At 36.2% G+C, this 22,248-nt stretch overlaps 1 long non-coding RNA gene across 1 annotated transcript in view; it reads right to left on the minus strand.

Annotated features, from left to right (window-relative positions):
- Nucleotides 1-17,344: 17,344 nt before the first annotated feature.
- Nucleotides 17,345-22,248, minus strand: part of LOC310889662 — a 44,926-nt gene continuing 40,022 nt past the window's right edge. The window contains exon 3 of the long non-coding RNA XR_014576705.1: nucleotides 17,345-20,910. This is a non-coding gene — a long non-coding RNA (uncharacterized lncRNA). The remainder of the gene's footprint in view (nucleotides 20,911-22,248) is intronic.

The raw sequence follows: 22,248 nt of genomic DNA on the forward strand, positions 1-22,248 counted from the left end.
GTAGTACTTAGTGAAAATGTGCACATACAAGAGGTATTATTTGTGCTACTTGATTAACTAATATTTTTTCTTCTATTCTTATGACAGCAATTTTAATACTGAGCTAATATATTATTAAGTAAGTGTGCATTCTCCATTTCTCTACTTAATTTTGGAAGACCAGAGATTTAAGCTTCTCTGAAAATACCTTTTTTTTATTTTTTTTTTCATACCCCTCACTTTTTGAGGTGTACAAGCATATACCTAAGTGCTTCACGTACTTAAAGACAGAAAGAAGTACTCAGTTTTATCCAACCATCTCTACTAATGTTGCATGCGTAAAATGAGTATAAATAGATAAAATGACTCCTACAGTCTTCCCACAGAGATACGATCACAGCAGTCCCATAGCAGACAAGCTTTTTCTGAAGCTGTGGAGGAAGTAGAAAGATATGCTTCACAGGAATGAGAGCCAGAAAACACCCATTTGGTCACTAAATTTTCTACAATAATGCCACCACCAAGTCACAAGTCTTACCTTTAAAATTTCTACTTCCGAGCCTCACTTCTGTCAGCATTCTTTGTTGCTCAGTTGCCTTGCTTGAACACTTCAACTCCAAACCTCTCTTTAAATTCTAAGCTGTTGCTCTCTCTTCCTCTTTTTGGGTTTAAATTTTTTTGTTCCTTTATTTGTAAAGTTATTTGAAGAAAATTTATGAGCTGTAATCCTGTTGTGTTCCCCCCTCCTATCTCTTCCTCACCACCCCCCCCCCCCCCCCCCCCAAACCCTGGGTCTTCTCTCTTCTAGTCTATGAACATTTATTTTCTCTCATCTTGTGACATTCTTCAAGCATCATCAAATCTCTGATGTCCTTCTATATTTTTTTCATGTTGATCATATACACACAGAGAAAAGCAAAAATTTTTCCTTAGCATTTATTCTAGCCAACACTTAGGTGGGAGACATATAGAAAATAACACAGATACTCTGCACCCCTACATCAGTAGAATAGTCAAACTGTTTTCTGGGTGCTGTGCGGTGGAACACTTCTTCAGAGAAATGGTATATTCTTGAAACAGTTTGCTAATACATATGTTTGCCCTGTCCCTGGAGGTCTTCAAGACTAGGATGGATGATGACCTGGGCAGCCTGATCTAGTGGGTGGCATCTCTGCCCATGAAAGGGAGGTTGGAACTGGATGATCTTTAAGGTCTCTTCCAAACCAAATGGTTCTATGATTCTATGTTTCTATGATTCTATGAGAAGTTAATACACTTATATTTAAAAAAATGGAGAAGTTGTTTTTATTAATTATATTAGCTGATCTTACAGCTTTTTTATATATATATTTATTATTATTATTATTATTTTTGTTTTTGGATAGTATATATGCCCACACAATAAATTCTTTAGGCACTAAAGTTGGTGGCTGTATTTTTCAATAGCCATGTCATCAAAATATTAGACCTCTGAAGTACAAGACAAACTTTGTCTGAGCTTATACTTATGTCATTTTACAGTTTTAAGAAACGTGTGCTAGAAATATTGACTCTGTTAATGCTGAACAGGAGTTTTCTTTTTCCCTTATTTTTCTTTAAACAGTTTCACATACTTCCATCTTTATTCACTGATGCCTGCCCATAATTTACTTTTTAAGACATCTGTGCAAAGCTTTTCAGACTTTAGAGAGAAGAAAACAACATGACGAAACCCTGTATGTTTGTAATCATATGCAACAAAAGGGATGGATATGTGAAAATTTTCCACTGATACCTTGATGAAGCACAAGAACTTTTAGAATAATCTTCAGCTTGGCTTCTACCCCAAGAGGCCAACTATATTCTTCCAACAACTTTGGTTATAATTGTCCTAAACTGAAAACCAACAGTATACTTTCAGGCAGAATTTGGACAGCTGATACTGGGGTGTCTAATTACATTTGTAGTATTTCACATTCTTCAATTTTATTGAGTGGACTAAGCATGGTGAGTGAAAGACTTACCACAAGAGATAATTCTTTCTTTCATTGTGTTATCATTATAAAAGTAATTTGTAAATTATTTCCTTGTATATATTAATACAAATCCCTATTAGTAGTTATGAGAGTAACACTGGCCTTTTCCATCCTATCTATTAGCAATGTCCTTTGAATAATACCTCCATTCCATAATAATTGTGTGAAAAGCCTGTGCAGAATACATGCAACTGGTATCAGAAGCCTCAAGTGCAACCCTATTTTCTCCAGCTTCATCAGGTTTATTACAATGTACTGACTAGTGCATGAGGTTTTAAGTCATTCCTTCTTCTACTAACAGCAAAATATGTTTTCATAGGTCTGGGCTCTCCTACTACCCAGTATAACACCAGAGGTCAGAGCACAGTCCTAGATGCTGAAACAATGATGCCAAATAAGCTGTTGCACCTTCTAAAATACGTTCTAAAAACATCTTGGCAGTGCTACTAGTATTTTTAAATTGCTAAAAACAAGTTAAGACTGTAAAAACATATGCTGGTCTCCAGCTCTCATCAAAGCAATTCTGCTTTTTCCATGTGATGATCCAACTGATCATGGAAACCCGATGCACAGACTATTTATTTCAGACCAAAGTTAAGCCTTCAAGCTGTGATCAGGTGCATGTGAGCAGCAGTCTTAATAAATACTGTTTACTGTCTCATAAAGAAACAAGGCCTTTCTTTCAGGGGAATTTTTGAGTTGTGTCTTGGTAAGAAGTTGGTAAGAAGTCATATCACTTTCCACTGAGCACCCTTGACCAAGTCTCTCACTACAGTAGAGGAGCTTGGAGGTACCCAAAGAGAGGCAAAAGGTGAAAGCCCACTGCATTCATCTGTAGCCCAGAGCAAGGTGTAGCATCCATAAGAAGCTACTGAAAGCAGCATAAAACAGAAACAGATACCGTTGTTATACTTTTTCCACTTAGTGAGGCAAAACAAAGAGTCGTTGAGGAAATCAAAAATTGTGCTTACAAAACCAACAACAGCAAAACAAAGCAACAGACTCACACATCAAAGCAACAAACCAAAAGAGCCAAAAGTTTCAGTGCTGCTTTAATGCTGGTCAGCAAGATCTGATGCGACTCACCAAGGAATGGGACCATGACTGTAGTGTCTGTCATTGCATGCACTGTGTATGGGATGACAGGTCAGCTGTTGCCCAAGGAGCACAGGCTTGTTGTCCCAGGGGGGATACAGAAGGCCAAATGCTGAAATGGAGACTGGAAGCTACCCAAGGAAACATAAACAAAGTGACATTGCCATATTCACTCAAACCCATACCACAGATCGACAGACAAGGAAATATGTGTCACCAAAAGTTTATATGAAATATTTCTCTCATTTAACACTATTTTCTTTCAAATAGCTTATCTACAGAGTAATAGATGTTAAGAAATAATCTTAGAAATCAACATTAAAACAACAACAAAAAATATATCAAACAGCAAAATTCCCTTCCTTCCAATACTTGTACCTGTTCAGTACCTGTTTAGCATATATGTAAACATGTACTTCATAAACAACTGTGGATTTTACCACACACTATTGAAACTATTGCTTTGTGGAGAAGATCAGGCTCCAGCGGCTGAATTCCATCACACAAAGCGGTTATCCATACCAGAGACGTTTCAGAGGTTGTATTCAGACACACCTGTGTGGCTGACAGACATGACACAGGACTTCTAGGAGACCTGCATGGCCATGGAGTGGCTGCTGGAGGCCAGAGAGAACAAATTATGTCTTCTCAAATAGAGTTCCATGCTTAGGCAACTGGATTCTATCTTAGGGTACTTTGCAAGTACTTTGTCAGATAAGTGCAGAAGTAATAATCATATAATTAAGTACTAAAGCAAAACCTTGCACTTCAGTTTGCTATTTCTCTCCTTAAAGCTACACACAGAAATAAATATCTGGGTAAGTGTATTTATACACACATAGGCCTATGTATACACATATGCTGAGTGTATGAAAATGACCACTGAAGATACTGACATTATAATTGGAGCAGAATGCCTTTATTGGTCATTGTTTTTTACCACTTGCCAAGTGACATTATGTGTTGAAGGAGAAATCCAGGAAGACTTCCAACTCTGAACAGAAAGTTGGAAAAGGCTTCATTCACTTTCCTAGAATCTATACAAGTATCAAGGAGACTTAAAGAGTTCCGGAAGCCAGGGAAAAATTAGTAAGATTTTTTTTTTTTTCCCCCTCTGGAAAATAGTCTGCGGATAAACATAAGTAGAAATAGAGACAAAACAATGGTGACATAACACATAGAGTGTATTATAATACCGGTATTCTACTATAAGTATTTTCTATTACTATTACATGTTTATTAAGAAACAAACAAACAAACAAACAACAACAACAACAAAAACAGAGGCAGCTTCATTGTTCTAATTCAGGTAATTTTTGCTACAATGAAGGTCTTTAAATTGAGTTGAGTTTGCTGACCCACTCTAAAGAGACTCTGTAGAACCCTCCCCCCCCCCCCCCCCCCCGAAACTATTGTGGCTAGGTTTCTGCAAAGGCAATCTCACCTGTGGGATGTTTGTTACTACCTCCAGAGACCACTGAAACAGGGTAGAACAATCAGAAGGAATAAGTAATGCACAGGAAAACATTATTTATAGAGAAAACCTTAACTTTCAGCAAAATAGTTTTATACTTCAAGACCATACTGCAAAGAGGTCCCATTATTTCAGCTGAAATTCTGCATATGTATACACTGAGAAACTGAATTCTCTGTTTATTATGCCATATTGCATCTCCAAGAAATCTGGCCATTTTTCATGAGGAAAGCTGGCAAAGAGGAATTAAACCTGTCTTGGACCACTTTGTCCCCATGAAGAGTAATCAGATGGCATTAACCTTAAATTATAGATAACTAACATCAGCTTATTCATCTGAATGATTGGTAACAGGTAGTATAACTTTTCTTTAACATACTTTTACCTTGGAGAAGATTTTTGCATCACTCAGGTGTACTTAGCTATGTGTATATGTTTGAATGGAATAGCAAGTGGCCACATGTTGCCCAAATGTATTTTATATTTATCTATAACTATAACTGTAAATATAACTATATATATATATATATATATATATATGTTTTTCTAGCTGCCTATGAAGGCTAAACCACAATAGTATTCTGGACTGCAAGTGCACATTGCTGGATCATGTTCAGTTTTTCATGCACCAGTACCCCCAAGTCCTTCTCCTCAGGACTGCTCTCAATCCACTCACCGCCCAGCCTGTATTCATGTTTGGGGTTGCCAGAGCCCAGATGCAGGAACTTGCACTTGGCTTTGTTGAACTTCATGAGGTTTTCATGGGCTCAACTCTTCAGCCTCTCAAGGGCTGCCTGCATGGTATCCCTTCCTTCTATTGTGTCAGCTGTGCCACTCAGTTTGCTGTCATTCACAAACTTGAACAGGGTGCACTCAATCAAGAAAAATAAAAGTTCAAACCTAAGTAAGTGACTCTTTGAATGAAGTCCCAATGGTTATTGCTGTCTTAATAATGAAAAGAAATATGTAAGTGGGAGGCAGAATCTCTGCTTTGAAAGACCACTTACACCCAAAAAGATAAGACAGATGAGAAGTTTGAGAAGGGTGTATATAAAATATGCAAGTTAGCAGAATTAAAAATATCAGTTGAGAAATATGGTATTATTTCTGACTAGGATTTTCCAAAGCTTATAAAAAAAAAAAAAAGGAGAGAGACATCTGCTACCACTACAAATAGGACAAGGTTAGTGACTAATGCACATAGACAGATTTTGCTAGTGTTTAGAGTGATACATCTTTCAACTTACTACTATATCTAATGGTGTCTGGAAGTGATTATAGTGCTTTTTACAAATCTGACTACCATGACTCTTGATTATTTCTCAGGGAATTTAAAAAAGAACTACTGTGTCTTGATCTGTTAATACACAAACTGTACAAAGTTCACTGGAAAAAGTTGCCAGTTTGTTAGGAATCATATTTAAGTAAAAAGGAGCTCCATAATGAGATAGTATAACCAAAATTTTGGATCACATCCAGTAAGAAAGTTACTATCAAAGAAATGAATGGAGAAAGAAACGGAGAGATGAATAAATTATAAGTTTTTGATTCACAGAGAAGTTGCATAAAAATGATTAAAGGGGGGGGGGGGACAGTTTATTTGGAAAGCAAAAAAATATTCTGGAGGTCAAAGGTTCATACACAATATTTCATTTGACCTGAAACTTAAAACATTTTGTTTTTGTGAAATCAATGGAAGCCCTTAAGTCCCCAAAGTTATTTCTTTCAGCATTCAACATTTTAATCTGAAAAGCTAAGCTGTCCAATGAAACGCAAAAAACAAAGCAGTGGACCTTACTATTTTTAAAAGCCACAGAAATCTATGTAATAGAAGAAACAGGCCACACTTTGTTCCTCCAACCTCATTGTCAGAGATTGATTTTTTAGAAATGTAACATTTTGTGTTGCCATAATGCTTTCTCACCTAAATCCGGGTCAGATTTTAATTACATGCGCCATGTAGTCTCATGTTGTCATAGCTGCAGTGATGGCTTTCATCCATATGTAAGACAAATCAATACTGGCTTTCTGTAGCATCTAGGGAGACATATTTAGATAAAGGTTTCTTCATAGTTTGTCTAGATCAAAAAGTTTAGGAAACATTTCTTCACTGAAAAGGTTATGAAGTATTGAATCAGTCTGCCAAGGGAAATAGTTGAATTTCCACCCCGAAGGCATTTAAAAAACATGTAGATGTGGTGCTTAGGGACATGGCTTAGTGGCAGACTTGGCAGTGCTAGGTTAACAGTTGGACTTGATGATCTTAGAGGTGTTTTCCAACCTCAGTGTTTCTGTGATTCTATTATCATATTCCATTTACAAGTAAGTTGTGTTGCACCTGCAAATATTAAGTTCAATTCATTATCATCCCTCTGCTTTTTTTCCCTGGTAACAATAATACTTTCAAATAGGCCATTTTACCCTCACAGAAAAGATATATTAAGAAATAATTTAAGATTAATATTAATTATATACATTATCAAGAATATTTTATCAACCCCCATACGGTTTTACATTTGGATAAGTAATTGGAATACTGGATTCACTTCTGCTGAACAAAATTAATTAAAATTTATTTTCTTTTCAGCATTTTAGTTCCAATGTGTATATTAAAATATGAATAAAGAATGTCATCCTTTTCTATTACTGCCTTTTCAAACCCTTATTAACTTTGAAACAAATGAAAATTAAATGCAAATGAAGACAGATAAACCAAAAATGAAAATTCCTCCATGGAAGACTATAAGACCCCTATTCTGCATCCATTTTCAGGGTTGCAGTAGATTATTTTCACATTCTGTGCTGCTTTTATACATCTCTTTTCTGATATTTTACATCACACTGCCCAGGTAGGATCTTTCTTAAAAGCTCAGAGGACTTGCTCTCAGACAAGATAAGCTTCACTTTTCGTAGTGGTTCTAATTTCTACAGAACTGAATAGCATTAGGCCACAGCTGTCAAGAGCCAAGATGACTAATATGACACTGACCATGACACTATTTAGGGCTGCTAAGTATAATTTGGGTTTGTTGTGCCAGTTAGCATAAGCACATGTGTTTTTACCACAATTTGCTCTCACAGTATGGTACATGATTTGTCTTTGTCTGCAGTCCTGCAGCTCATTCATCTCTTCACAGCTATGCTGCAGCTTTGTCATTCATTATACACTGTAATTCATAAAGAAGAAAAAAACCAAAAAAGACAGATTATCTTCCTTGTCCAAATATATAAACTGAGTTTCTAAACAGAGAAACAAGAATTTAGGCCTCAGAAAGTCCTCAGGATGTGTTAAGCATATTCCTAGGGATTAAATAACAGTCAAAATTTTGTTGGACCTGAATTTTATAATCATTTCAAATTCTTTGAAGAGAAATATTGAAGGAACAGAATGAATTTGAATGACTGCTTCTATTTTCTGCACTGAGAGAAAGAGGATTACTCCAGCAACTTCCTTCAAAATACTCTAAAAGAGTGTTTATTCATGCATCAGCCACACGTCTTAGGCTTGAAAACCCCCAAATTGCTAGTTACATTTGCAAAAATAGATCTTGAAATAGGAAAATACAGGCAGCTCCTCTAGGACTTATAGAAGCCAGTTATATAATGAGGTAGAATCCCAATAATCAAACATTCTCAAGGGATTCTCAGGATCTAACTTGTTGATCAGCTCCCTCAATTAGTCGTCATTGCTCAGAATAAGCAGTTAATGGTGCAGAAACTTTACTAAATAAATCTCAGCAGAGTTCCTGTCTACTCCTAGATTCCCCAAGATCATTGCTAGTAGACAGTTAGGAAGCTGGCTGGTACTATTTCCTGACTGCCCACACTTTATATTTCATTCACAGCCCTTATTCACCAAAGCTGTAACCAGCCAAAGGAAGAGCACAGGCCTGCCTGACAGAACAAGAGAGTATGCTCAGTACAAGTTCTATAACCAAAATGCTAAAACTAAATGGCTGTTTCTGTGTTTCTTGGTCAGACCAGAAAACAGTATCAACTTTCTGCTTCTGCCACAGCTTTAATTTCTCCACCCTTCAATTAGCAATTTTAGTGCTTCCTGTAAATTCAGATTCCAACATGAACTATTATCAACTACATGTTTACAGAGCCGAGAGGATTTGACTCTATTCCCAACAGATGGAAATACAAATCCTGATAGAACAAAAGCTGTTTCCAAACCAGATCTTCTTCTCCATACAACATCCACATATACTATGTGGTCAATCTGGTTTCAGCAAGCTTGGGCAAGTTTTGTTTTCCAGGTAAATATTTTTGTGGTAAACTGAATTTGGTACCGTTTGACAATATTGGTGCATTAGTATAAAATGACTAAATTTCACTTCCAGATTTTGATTTAATTAAGTGTTTTTCTAGGAATTTATTTTGAATTATGTAATTATATTCAGAGAAGCACCTCCTCCCTCCCGCCTTGGAGAAACTATAACTACAGGTTCTCCATCAAGTATTTGATTCACAGTCTTCAATTTTTCCTCATTTTGGCTAACCAGTGAATATCTGCCATTCAAAACTACTACCTACTATAAACGGAACATACATTTAATCTCTGATCTTGCATTACAAATGTGCAATATGTAGTGATACACTGGTAAGCCTTTAAACCATAAATTTGAAACAGATGAAATACTTAGTGCTTTTTAAAAAATTATATGTTTTCTCTCAATATCAAATTAAGTTTGGGTTTACCTAATTAGAGATCTAATCAGTCTGAAGACTTTCAGAACTGTGGGAGTTTCAGGTTACATGAGGATTTGACTGCACTATATGAAATCCATTGTAGGTTTCATAATAACACACCCTACACACCTCTTATCTTTTCAAAGACCCATTCATTAATATCAAAATAGAAATGAGTATTTTCATAAGAATTTGTGAAAGAACTGTCATTTAGCTTGTACCATAATACCTCTTCACTAAGGCTTCTTCCACAATTTACAAAGTCCTGCTCCCCCTACCCTTTAACCCCCCAGTTCTTTTGGTGTGCAAATGAATTTTCCTGGGCTCTGCATAAGATATTCCACCATGAAGATTATCCAAAGCACATATGAATATAAATAATAAATCAGTGATATTTGCAAATATTCAGGTTTATATAAATACTCCACAAAAGAGACAATACTTTTGCTTTAAGATGACTAGTACTTTTCTCTCTGCCACTATTGTGCTACAATGGGAGAGAAGACAGACTTGCTTTATCATCCATTTTAACAATCCGAATCAGTTATGTGTTACAAAAATCTTTAGAGATGAGATTCAGTACTCTCGATAGCATTATATGTATTTATGATTCAAGCTCTTTTATTTGAAAAGATCTAGGACTAGTACAGAAACAAGATGTGGAGCCTCTTCACTGCTTGTTTTAACTATAACTAGTTACAATCTTGGATATGTTAATGGATATGTCATAAACTAAGAATCTTCCTGTCTGATCCTGTAATACTTAAAAGTTTTATTAATACTAGTTCATGAATTTTGGTAAGTATTTATGAAGTAATTCTGGATGTTTCTGGTGAGATTACATAGAATCATAGAATTATAGAATGGCTTGGGTTGGAAAGGACTTCAAAGATCGTCTAGCTCCCAAAACCCTGCCATAGGCAGGGACGCCATCCAGTAAATCAGGTTGCTCGGGGCATCATCTAATCTGATCTTGAACACCTCCAGGGATGAGGCATCGATAACCTCTCTGGCAACCTGTTCCAGTGCCTCACCACCCTCTGAGTGAAGAATTTCCTCCTAACCCCTAGTCTAAATCTCCCCTCTTTTAGTTTAAAACCATTCCACCCCATCCTGTCACTCTCTGATTGAGCAAAGAGTTGCTCTCCATCTTTTCTGTAAGTGCCCTTCAAGAACTGGAAGGTTGCAACTCCAGAGCCTTCTTTTCTGTAGGGTGAACAGCCCCAACTCTCTCTCAGCCTTTCTTCTTAGGAGAGGTTCTCAGCCCCTTGACTATCTTTGTGGCCCTCCTGTGGTCCCACTCCAACAGGTCCACATCCTTCTTGTCCTGGGGTCTCCAGACCTGGATGCAGTACTCCAGGTGGAGCCTCACAAGGGCAGAGTAGAGGGGGAAGTTTGTGAAGCGACCCGGAGCGTAGCTTGAACCTGCGACCACAGCAAGCAGCAAGGTGGAAGGGGAGCAGCGCAACCACTAGGCTTCCACTGACCCCTAAAGAAGCCCACATAGTAGCCTGGGGTGTAGCTCAAACCTGTGACCATGGTATGCAGCAAGGTCGAAGGCAAGTGACGCAACTGCTGGGTTATCATCGGCTTCTGATGATCATCTCCTACATGATCAGCTCTTGAGTCCCTCAATCAAAGCATGACTGACTGCTAACTATTTTGTTATTATTTTCTCCTTCTTGTTAGTTTACTGTAATAAAAAATGAAGCTATAACAGATTTCTTCAGGATTATTACATACTAATACTTACAGATATCCTATAGATATTTCTTTTAAATATTTTGTAAAGCTTTATTTTCTTTAGCGTAGCTGTTGTAAGAAGTATGGAAAAGCAAAGAGAAAGAGAAAGAAAGAGAAAGAGAAAGAAGAGAGAAAGAGAAAGAGAAAGAGAAAGAGAAAGAGAAAGAGAAAGAGAAAGAGAAAGAGAAGAGAAAGAGAAAGAGAAAGAGAAAGAGAAAAGAGAAAGAGAAAGAGAAAGAGAAAGAGAAAGAAAGAGAAGAGAAAGAGAAAGAGAAAGAGAGAGAAGGAGAAAGAGAAAGAAAGAGAAAGAGAAAGAGAAAGAGAAAGAGAAAGAGAAAGAGAAAGAGAAAGAGAAAGAGAAAGAGAAAGAGAAAGAGAAAGAGAAAGAGAAAGAGAAAGAGAAAGAGAAAGAGAAAGAGAAAGAGAAAGAGAAAGAGAAAGAGAAAGAGAAAGAGAAAGAGAAAGAGAAAGAGAAAGAGAAAGAGAAAGAGAAAGAGAAAGAGAAAAAGAAAACAGACCCTCCACCCATTTTTAGACTAATCACATTTTCATTTTTTTTCCATTTACATATGTGTATATATATATAAGGTTCATTTAGAACAAGATTTATGTTCACAGTTAAACTTCCTTTTAGTTCAGTATCTTTAAAAGGTAAAAAATGGAAAACGTTGAAAGTCCATTATTCAAGAAATATACTATCATGAAAACATTGTTTTTGCAAGTTCAAGAAAACAACATATGAATATTTTAAAGTGAAAAGCATTTAACCAACAAGATATGAAGTGTTGTAAAGTTACACTCTGAACCCACAAGACATGAAGTGATAACTGTTTTACTCTACACATATTTGTAAGAATGCAAATTATGTGCTATAACTTAATTTCCAAATTGCCTTTGTTGCAGAAAAGATACTTAATGGTACTTATATTTGCTTAAAAATTAGGGACATAACTGTTAGCTTGCAAACAGAAACACTTGAAAAATTAAAGGAAGATCAGGTGGCTCATAGTCATTCTACTTAAGAACAAATAATACTAGTTCATTGACATACTATAGTCGTAAGTCTTGGCATTTGGAGACAATGTGAACTAGGGGTCATAAAACTTCTATTATTATCACTAAATTCTAGGTCAATGAAATAAATTATTCCCTCCTAAATTTATTTGAGGGAGTTAGAGAGTCTTTTTTACTGAATTCAATAGGCTTTGGGTTCAAAATGAGTTTTAAATTAATGAAAATGTACCTGAATGTAACGTGGGTAATTACTGCACTTGGTCTGTTGACTACATCCTCCTCTCCTCTCTCACAATGTCAACATTGGTCCAGGACATTCAGATACACTCAGTTATTACACTCTCTTCTGCTGTAGACAATTACCAAGGCAGCAGGAATAGCTGTTAGAATGAACTTTATCAATAATAATTTTGATAATGAATGAATAAATAAATTTGATAATACGTACTTTTTTTAGGGGGGGGGGGAGCTATAAATCTACAACTCCTTTTGCGCAGTAATATGTTAAGAATGTTCAAAATTACTAGTATCTGAACTTGATATAGGGTCTTATGTTTACTGTGCTATGTCTTGTGGGAACCTGCATGAGCTGTAGGACCATCTTAGGTTTCCTGGACAAGTAAAAAGAAATATTGATCTCTGAGGTAGGTAATGATCTCACCTTTTCTAATAACAGCTTCATCAGCTTGCTAATTCTTAAGCAAAAGTTATACATCCTGCCTTGTGTAGAGGCCAGTGCTGTAATATCAGCCATGAAAAGTGACAGTTCTAGAGGGAGTGCAGGTGACAACTGCTTAATTGTTCAGGGACTTGTAAGACGTAGCAATGTAATGAATTATAGATTTCAACTGAGAACATTCTTGGTGGCCACAAAATTTGAATGTAATGGATAACTGCATCTGAAAATATGATACATGATACAATACAAAAATTCTGGACAAGTTCCAGCCCTATGCTCTTAAGGTTTAGAAGTTCAGGAATTTCCACCTTTAAAATAAAATGAGCCCTTTCTAAGCTGAGAGGCATTTCATGACAGGACAGAAGTATTGAACACCTGTGAAAATCCATACATGCTGAATGAATGCATTTGTTTGATTTCTGAACATTGATGGTCTCTTTCAACACTTGCCTTCAATTGTAACAATTTCTTTGGCTCTTCTGCCTCAATTAAAATAAGTCATAAAGTTGAACATGAATTACAGCTATTTGGATAAGAGGGACCATTAACAGTCCTTCAAAACATCACTTAATTATGGTTCACACTGCATAACAGGCACAAGCAAGTCTGGCCTTAACCTAGTAAATCTCTTGAGCACTAGGATGGTAGGCAACTTAACCATTTCAAATGCAGGGTGCAGTTTTGACAAGGCTCTCCAACTTTTCATAGAATCATTAATGTTGGAAAAGACCTTCAAGATCATCTGGTCCAACCATCACCCTACTACCAATGTCACCCACTAAACCATTTTCTTAGTTGAGCTTAACTAAAAGAGCAGTTTTCTATAAAAAGCCATATCCACAGCATTTCTACAGCAAAGTCTACCTTTGTTTTTTGACATTGTAAAGCTGAAGACAGCCCCACAGTTAATATTTTTCAGTTACATCCTTAGGATACACATCAGGGTATAACAAATGGTTACACTCCTCAAAACCTTCATCACATTGCAGCAAAACACCTGCATATAATTTGCAAGAGTTATCAGCATGCTGAATTACTTTGATCACCTCTAGCTAACTTGTATGCCACAGACTATAGCACTGTCTCGTCTGGAGAGAAGCACCAGGCTGGCACAGCAAACATTGCCACATGGTGTCCATTGAAAGAGGGGCAGAAACTACACTCAGAAGGAGTGCCATTTCTCATGCTTGAGGGACTCACAGGTCTTGCATGTGTGTCAGACATGCTAGAGTTGCACACATGGGTGTCAAGTGGGCTACAACCTGAAAACAGGAACAAAAAATCCACCTTCCCATGAACACATACAGAGCAAATAGTGTCAACCTGCTGTCAGGGACTGAGGATTGTTGGCTCTAGACAGGCCAGGTAAGGGCTCTCTCAGATGATACTCGTGATCAGTTGGGCCATGGTGATCTCTAAGAAGGGGGATTAAAAAGTACAGGTGTCTTCTGTCTCCTCCACTCTATGGGAAATAAATTTCTTCATTTCCTTTTCTTTCATTCCTATCAATGTGGCCACACTCTGCATAGTAGCCCCCTTATGAAAAAAGCTCGAGGGTCTCCCAGGCCACTTTGAACAGGGGTAGTACCTCAGTCTCCCCTGTACAAAAGGGCTGTGCCTGGCTTAGTTAAGGATCACCTTGGCCAACTGGATGAGAATAGTGCTGTGAGAGCTCACAAAATTTGCTTGGTCAATGTCCTAAAACCAGAACATAATTGTCTAGAACTATCTGTAAACGTACAGGTGAATGCATGCCAACAACAAATGTCATCTCTCCACAGCAAGAGTCTACAGGCTGCTGGAATGAATGCTACCAACACCATACAGCAAGTGAAAAACACTGTGCCTTGCCTGTGCTGCAGAGAGACAAGCAAGAGAGAAGTGGGAAGGAGTGGTGATGTTGCTAACTCAAAGGAAAACAAAAAATGCTTGCAGATTCAAAGCATGTTGGGCATTTTCTACAGCACAGCTATTCCAGCCTGCTTGTAAGAGGATGATGCATGTTGGGATACAACTGTAAAGGCCAGACACTCCCATGGAGCTCTTGATGGTGCTCAAGGCAACATTCAAGGTGGGGAGGGGAGGATGATCATGGAATTTGGTTTGAAAGGGACCACTACAGACTTTCTAACACAGCATCCTCTAAGAAATGACAATCACCAGGTGCCCTTACTTACATCTGCCTCTTCTAGGGTTGTTCAAACACAAATTACCATGGCCCAGCCCTGCCATCAGGGCAATACCTAGCACATGATGGCCATAATCAAGTCCCAGTCCAGGTGTCTGCAGAAATGCTCTGATGACCTTGTTCAGTACCAGGTCCTTTCCTCTGCACCCTTTTGCTGAATGACAGATGCAAGCTGACAAGGAGCTCCCTCAAGCACCCTTCTCTACTGCTGCTAAATCTATTTTGAACCCTTTCTTCAAGTTGGATATGTTTTACATGTATTGCTGAATGGAGCTAATGGTGCTCATTAGCACTCAGGATCACACTGTTACAGGGTAAAGTTACTCTGCATTACACTGAGGCATAAGAAATAATCTAGCCAGCTAGCTGTGACTTAAAGCCTCATAGTGTGTGATTCCTCAACAATTTCCCATGCACGTAAAAATCCAGGCAAAAAGTTACCAGAATGTTTCCACTGTTTAGGCAGTTTTAGGGCCTGAGTCAGTGAGAGAGAGGATAACCAGAACAAGAGCGTTCAGGAAGCTAGTATACAAAGGATTAGAGCTGGCAACACAGGCTAAAACCTACATTCCTAAAAATTATGTGATTTTCATTGTATTCCAAAGAACACTATTCTAATTTAAGGCAAATGGAGCAGAACTGGATAGGGAAGGGCAAGCACAGGGAGAATACCATTCAGGTGGAGGACTTATCTTCCAACTTTCTAATACCTGAGAACAGTACTGGTGCAGATTTTTTTCTTATTGTCAAAACAGGATAAATATGCATGTGTAGAGATGGTGTTTTTATGATGTACAACAACATTAAAATTGCATGCTCTTAACAGTTTTGTAAATAATAAAGCTAGATGGGATCACAGTGAATGTCTTTTCTGGCCTCCTCTGCTATATATCAGGACTCTGCTGAATTAATACCCCCATGAGCCACAAGATGCCTTTTAGAAAAGCTGTCAATCTCCATTTCTATTTCCCACTCATAGAAAATTCACTACTGCTATGAGAAAGATCCATTTGAAGTCACTATTGAAAGTGTGCTTTCCATTCAGGGCTGATGTTCCTTAGCTTTTAGCTAGTATATGCTATTTTCTCCTTGCCTGCTTTAATGAAAAGCCTCTATTCTGAAGTTTCCGTTTCCCATATTGATCCTTCTAGATTATGAACAATCCATTTCCTTTTAACTATCAGTTTGAGCTCCAGGAGTCTCCCATTACAAGGTATACTGTCAAATCCTTTAATTATTTTCATTTCTCAGAACCCATTTTTTTTTTTGGGGGGGGCGGAATTGGGAAATCAAGAAATTCTCTACTACTCTAGAAATACATAGTTTCTATAGAAACACAGGAAAAAACAACACAGATAATATGTCTTGCATTCAAAATCCCACTGTTTCTGCATTCTCAAATTATTAATTGCTTGTACCACTTAGGAGCTCAAGATTAGAAGTTTCTTTACCACAGTCCCAAGTTTTTAGAAATCCCATACCAGAAACCTTTAAGTAGGATCTACAGATTTTCCTTGAAAATTTTTCTCAGAGATTGTCCTCTTAGACTTCACACTCGCTCACACAGTTACAAACATACTACTTGGAGTTTAATTAGACAATCCATATCATTCTTTACAAGTTGATCTTTATCTACTCTCTCCTACACCTTTTCTTCTGCAAACTGGAACAGTGATAGTATTTTATTCCACATTGCTGATGAAAATTTAAGATAATATAAGGCCAAGAAGAAAACCTTATTTTACACAAAATTTACATTACTGCTGTCTTTAATCACAAACTAAAGACAAAGCAATAAAAGAAGTGCCAAGATTGTTTCAAAGGCACAATTTCCATAGTCCTTTTTCATGGGAATTAATTATGTATGTAATTCTTTATTAATTGAATCGCCTCTAAGTCATTCCATTACTTTTGCCTGGGATCAGTGTCACACTGACAGGCCAGTAATTATTCAGGTCATCCCATTTACCTTTTAAATTTATTGATATATTAGCTTAGTAGTCCTTTAAAACTCTCAGTTTCCTGCAAGACTTTTTAAAAATTGAAATTAATAATCCAGGGAAATAGTTGGCCAGCTCCTTAAAAAAAGTATACAAATTATTAAGTGTGTACTGATTTAATACATTGAACTCGGTTTTTGTGTCTTTCTGAACCACCCTTAAAATGGTAAATAATTTCTTCTTCCATATCTGTAATAGGAATACTTCATCTGGATCTTCCCCAAACTATTTATTGAATATAACATTAATGCAAAAAGACAAAAAGGCAATGAGCGGCTTGAGGCTAGGATAAGAGGAATAGCAACTAGGAATATAAGATTGATTAAAAATCAAAAAACTTGATTCAGTCTGGCTCCTCGTTCTAGCAACTTTGCCAAAGTAGATTCACTGTGAAAGTAAGCAATATTTTGTGCATGTTTGTGTTCACATATGACCATGAAAGAATAAGAGATAGAAAACAACAGGTAATCTTTAATTGCAGAAATCAACTATTTGGATATTGTGAAAATGACCATCACATTAGTAAAGTAACAAAGAAGAAAACATTTGTTCGGTGCTGCTAGTTCTTTATTGTGTACTGTACTCTTTATGCATTTGAAATTGAACATACATCCTACAGAATCCACAATTTATAATCAAAATTTAAGTTCTATTACAGCTAAGGCTTATCCTTGATACTCAACTCTTGCATATCACAGAACTTAAAAGCGACACAGAAGAATGAAATCATTCTTTTAGAATAATTGATGTGCTGCTGTGAGGAATTCGTATTTGTCATTTGAGGATATATGGCAAATACGTATGACCTGTTATGTTAATCACTGAAATGCAAGTCAGAGAAAACATGTTATACTTGGAGGCATTTATTACTCACTTAAAATGATTATGCACAAAATTATATAAATTAGTAGTATGTAAGATAAGGATAAAAGAGAAAACAAATCTGCTTTCAAATGTTTTACTGAACTATTCTTTTTTAATTCTTTCCATGTCTGAGGAAAATAAAGGACTTCATCAATAAGGGATTCTTTACTAATGAATCAATTTCTAAATTGTTATTACACTGAAAAAATATATGGAGTATATTAATTATTTTAGTTAGATACAGACATCACAAACGTTTCTTCAATGTAATTACTCACAACTGGAAAGCTCTAATTCAATAACTGTTCCCGTCTGGCCAAAATGACCTGCCAATGATTGAATGAAGTGTCTGTCGCAGTGTGAGTCTTCAGCAATAAAGGAATTTGTTATATAACTCCTCAGGAACAAATTGAGAATTAAAGGGGAAAATACAATGGAAGTCTGAGACAAAGAGAAGACATGCTATGAAACAGAAATATGCTATAAACATCACAGACCAATTCCTCATTCCTCCTTCTCTTTTGGCGTTGTTAAGAGACATACACATGGAGAAGAAATTCAATAACCTAAGCACCAAAGAGATTTTCAAGTTTTTAAAGAGAAACATTTTACTGAATTGAGTATGTCTTATTAAGATTCAGGTACTCTTTGTTATTAGCCAGGGTCAGAATTAAATTCACAGACATTGGCTGCAAAGCCTACATTGATGTTTATATTAATACTCTTTCTCAAGGAGAATGTAAAATAAATGGTGAACCAAAGAAAGAGTTATGAGAGGACTAAATGAGAAAGTCTATAAATTTGAGTGGAAAATTAAGAGAGGAAATAAGAAATTTTATACATCCCACATATTAAAATTGAGGTATTTTGTTGTGCGATGTCTAGCTTCTAAGCACAGTTATCCAAAATAAAGCTTCCATTCCATCCAAACAAGGGACTTTAGTGAACAAAGAAACAAGGCCTCATACAGCTAGATTTTTGACTGATTTTTGGTTTTTACCTAGAAATGACACCTAAGATTCAATGATTCTTAAGCTTTTAATTAAGTAAGAAAACCATGCGGTGAAAGGAGGATTTACTAGCCAGATCTCTGCACTGACCATCTTCGTTCAATTCTTTTTCCAAAAGTTGTCCACTACACGGCAAGGAAAACATTCTCCTACCTCTCAAGAAGCTTGAATCAGTCTTGAATCTAGTCCAGATTTTGATAATATGAAAATAGTAGTGGGTTATATACGCACAGAAACCTGCCACAAATATAATTTCCAACACTGGAATTTCAAAAAGATTTGGACCATTGTGTTGATATGGGCATGTTGTGTTTCTTAAGCATTTTTTTCCCTTTGACTTTCTAAGCATTGCTCATTCTTTGAATCACCTAAAACCACTAAAACCGAACAAACAAACAAACAAAAAAAACCCACTAAATTTGAAGGTAGTGTGGAAATGATTCCATCAACTCATGAAAAATAGAAGTTTTTTAAAACACAGAAGTAAACAAAAGTGTTAATAAAATATACTGGTAACATAAATATAGACAGAAGAAGGAATAATTAACACGGTTTTCCTTTAATTTCACTTGCTACACAGCTTTCTCAAAACTGCATATTCGAAACGCTGAAGATAAAAGAAGTGTGAAGCCTCCAAACAACACGATATTTAGGAAAGAGGAAGTTTTAACAAGAATTGTAGATTACTTCCCTTTAGCTACTGACCTTAAGAATAAAGAAAGAGTCCATAACCACAGAAAATAAATGGCTGTGCTCCGAGCAAAATGTATTCTGCCAGTAGATACAGCTGAAAGCATTCAAACTTAAGTAAAATATTTAGCTAATGTTTGTATCATCTCACAGGGTGTCTTACGTATCATAGTATTATGTCCAATGTTAACTGCATTGCAGAATAAATTAAGGCACAATTCTTCAATGCTCATTCATGTGGAAAGTGGAACTTTATATCATAAAGCATATAATATCAACAGAACTTCATGCAATTTAGATGTTAGTGAACATAAGTTGGAAAATTGGATCTTAAGTGGTTCTGGCTCATACTCAGTGTTATTTAATATATGACATTGATTAAGCTCTCCATATTTAACAAAGACTTTCTTTAAAATAAAACCCAGGTTTTTCAAATCATGACATGTATGGGAAAGTGTATTGTCAAACTGTTTTCAGTTGCAAAACTTCTTCTCCAATTAGGTATATCCACCTCAACAGATTTCAGTCTGGATGCTTTTATGCTTTTTTTCCTAAACAGTTTTAGAACCTCATTGAGGTAGTACAGTATGGGTACTTCACACTGCTTCAGTTTGGCTAGATTATTTTTCTCATGATATATCAGAGCAAGTTTATCCACAGAGGAATACTCCCAGCTAAAGTACATTTCCCTGGCAGTTGAGAAGTCCAATTTTTAAAGAATGAGACAGCTGTGTTGCTTTTCCTGTAACTCACAATACTGGTTTAGGTGGATGTAAAATAAGACTGAACCCATTCTAAGTGAAAAATATCTTCACTGCTGAATCAACCTTTCCTGGAAAGGTTTATTCTCTGGAAAGTTTAAAAGCTTAGGATTTCCTTGGGAAAGAAAACAAACATCAAAATATTAGATGTCTCACCAAGCTAAAATCTTATTTTCAGCTTTTTCAGATATGGTATCATTGGTTTAAAATAAAATGAAAAATATTAAGTTTGTTGTATTTAATAACTGAGAAGTCTTCCTAACTGCCATAGTTGTTGTTTCTCCACTATGTAACAGGGTGTGTAAAGCTCCTTTTATTCACTATGTATATGTGCTGGAGCCTTGCTTTAATTATGATGTTTGCCTGCAGCGGTAACTATTGCACCTATTGAAAACAATTACTCATTCCCTCAATTTAAAATACCAACTTCCATCACCACTGCAACTATGCAAGCCAGGATGGTTAGAATGGAAGAAAACAGTCAAAAAGTTGAATTCCATTTTTCTGCTGAATTTACTTTCTTTCGTACCACCTATTTCACACACTAAGTCTTCCAATAGATACTGAACAGCCTAAACAGAGAAGTTAAAAATGAAATGGTGTCAATACTCATGGGAGTCTGTGTCATATACAATACGCCTTGTTCTGCTGCGGTGTTCTGTGCAGAGGCTGGTGATAATCAGTACCATCTTTATGTTCAGACCTGGAAAATAGAAAAAATCTGTGTTCTCACCTCATTCAATACCAACAAACCAAACCTTGCCTCTAATAAATAAATAAATAAATAAATAATTCAATAGCCTTTGATATTACAGCAGTTCACTGAAGGGCAATGTCTTCAAAAGTTCCTTATTTGTGAGAACAGCTTCACATTACAAGCTCCTGCTGGCACCATCTGGCCCAAAGTTAAAGGGAAAATCCAAAGAATATGTGTAGAATAAGTGCATTTTAAATAAAACTACAATTGTTCAGAGTTAGATCTGGTTGTGTTGGGAAATGTTGTATGATATTGGGGGAGCACACTTGGGTGGCAGCATATTTTTAGACAAAGACAGCAAATACAAGTCCATGCTCTCATAAAGATCTTCAACAACTTTAGGAACGGATAATTTGACAGATAAGATGTTTAAAGCTGTAAAATGTTTTTCTTTTATCATTCCATATTGTCTATTTTCTTTTCAGAAAACAAGAGAGAGTTCATCTATTACAAAGTCTGAAATATTTCAACCAAATAAAACTGGTGCTCCTAGAAATATGCCATTTAAAATAAATAATTTATTAATTTAAAATTTGTAAGGAATGTATTAAAGTGAAATGTGAAGATGATTTTCTTTCTTTCTTTTTTCTTTTTCTCTCTCTCTTTTTTTTTTTTTATAACAATATTTTAAGCTAAGGAAACATTTCAAGATATGTTAAAAAAGTGGCAACATTGTATTTGGTCAAAATGTGTTTGTGCACTTAATTCCATCTCTTTCATGCATATATAGACACAGACTGCAGCTGTACACATCAGTGACCTAAATGAGTGAGACCAAATTTTATCCTTGCCCAGAACATCCTCTCAGAGTACAAGCAATTCATCAAATGCTTTGTGTATGTCTTTACAGCCAGTAGTTATGACAAAATAATTTCTGAGCCATGAGTCTTGTTTTTGACTAGTTCTTAATTTGTCTGGATTCTTTTTAAACCCATGCAAGGTTTGGACACATGCAACATCCTGAGGATCATCTTTTATTTTTCTGTTTATCTATTTCTTTTAATGTTCCCAAGTCGTTGTACTAGAAAAGAGCGAATGATTTTGTAGACTTTCTATCTCTCCACACTCATCTCTTTCCCAAGCCGAAGAGTCCTAGTTTACTTAGTTATTCCTTATACAGATGTTCTTTTTTAACTTTGATCATCCCTGATACCTTTCTCAGCACTTTTCTCAATTCTTGTTCTCACATCTCAAAAATAATATAGAAGAAATGGAAGCATTCAAAATGTAGTTGACCAATGAATTTACACAGTAGCATAATAATGCTAGTAATGCTTTCCCTTC

The sequence above is a fragment of the Anser anser genome, assembly GCF_964211835.1.
Source record: "Anser anser genome assembly, chromosome: Z".
Lineage (NCBI taxonomy): Eukaryota > Metazoa > Chordata > Aves > Anseriformes > Anatidae > Anser > Anser anser.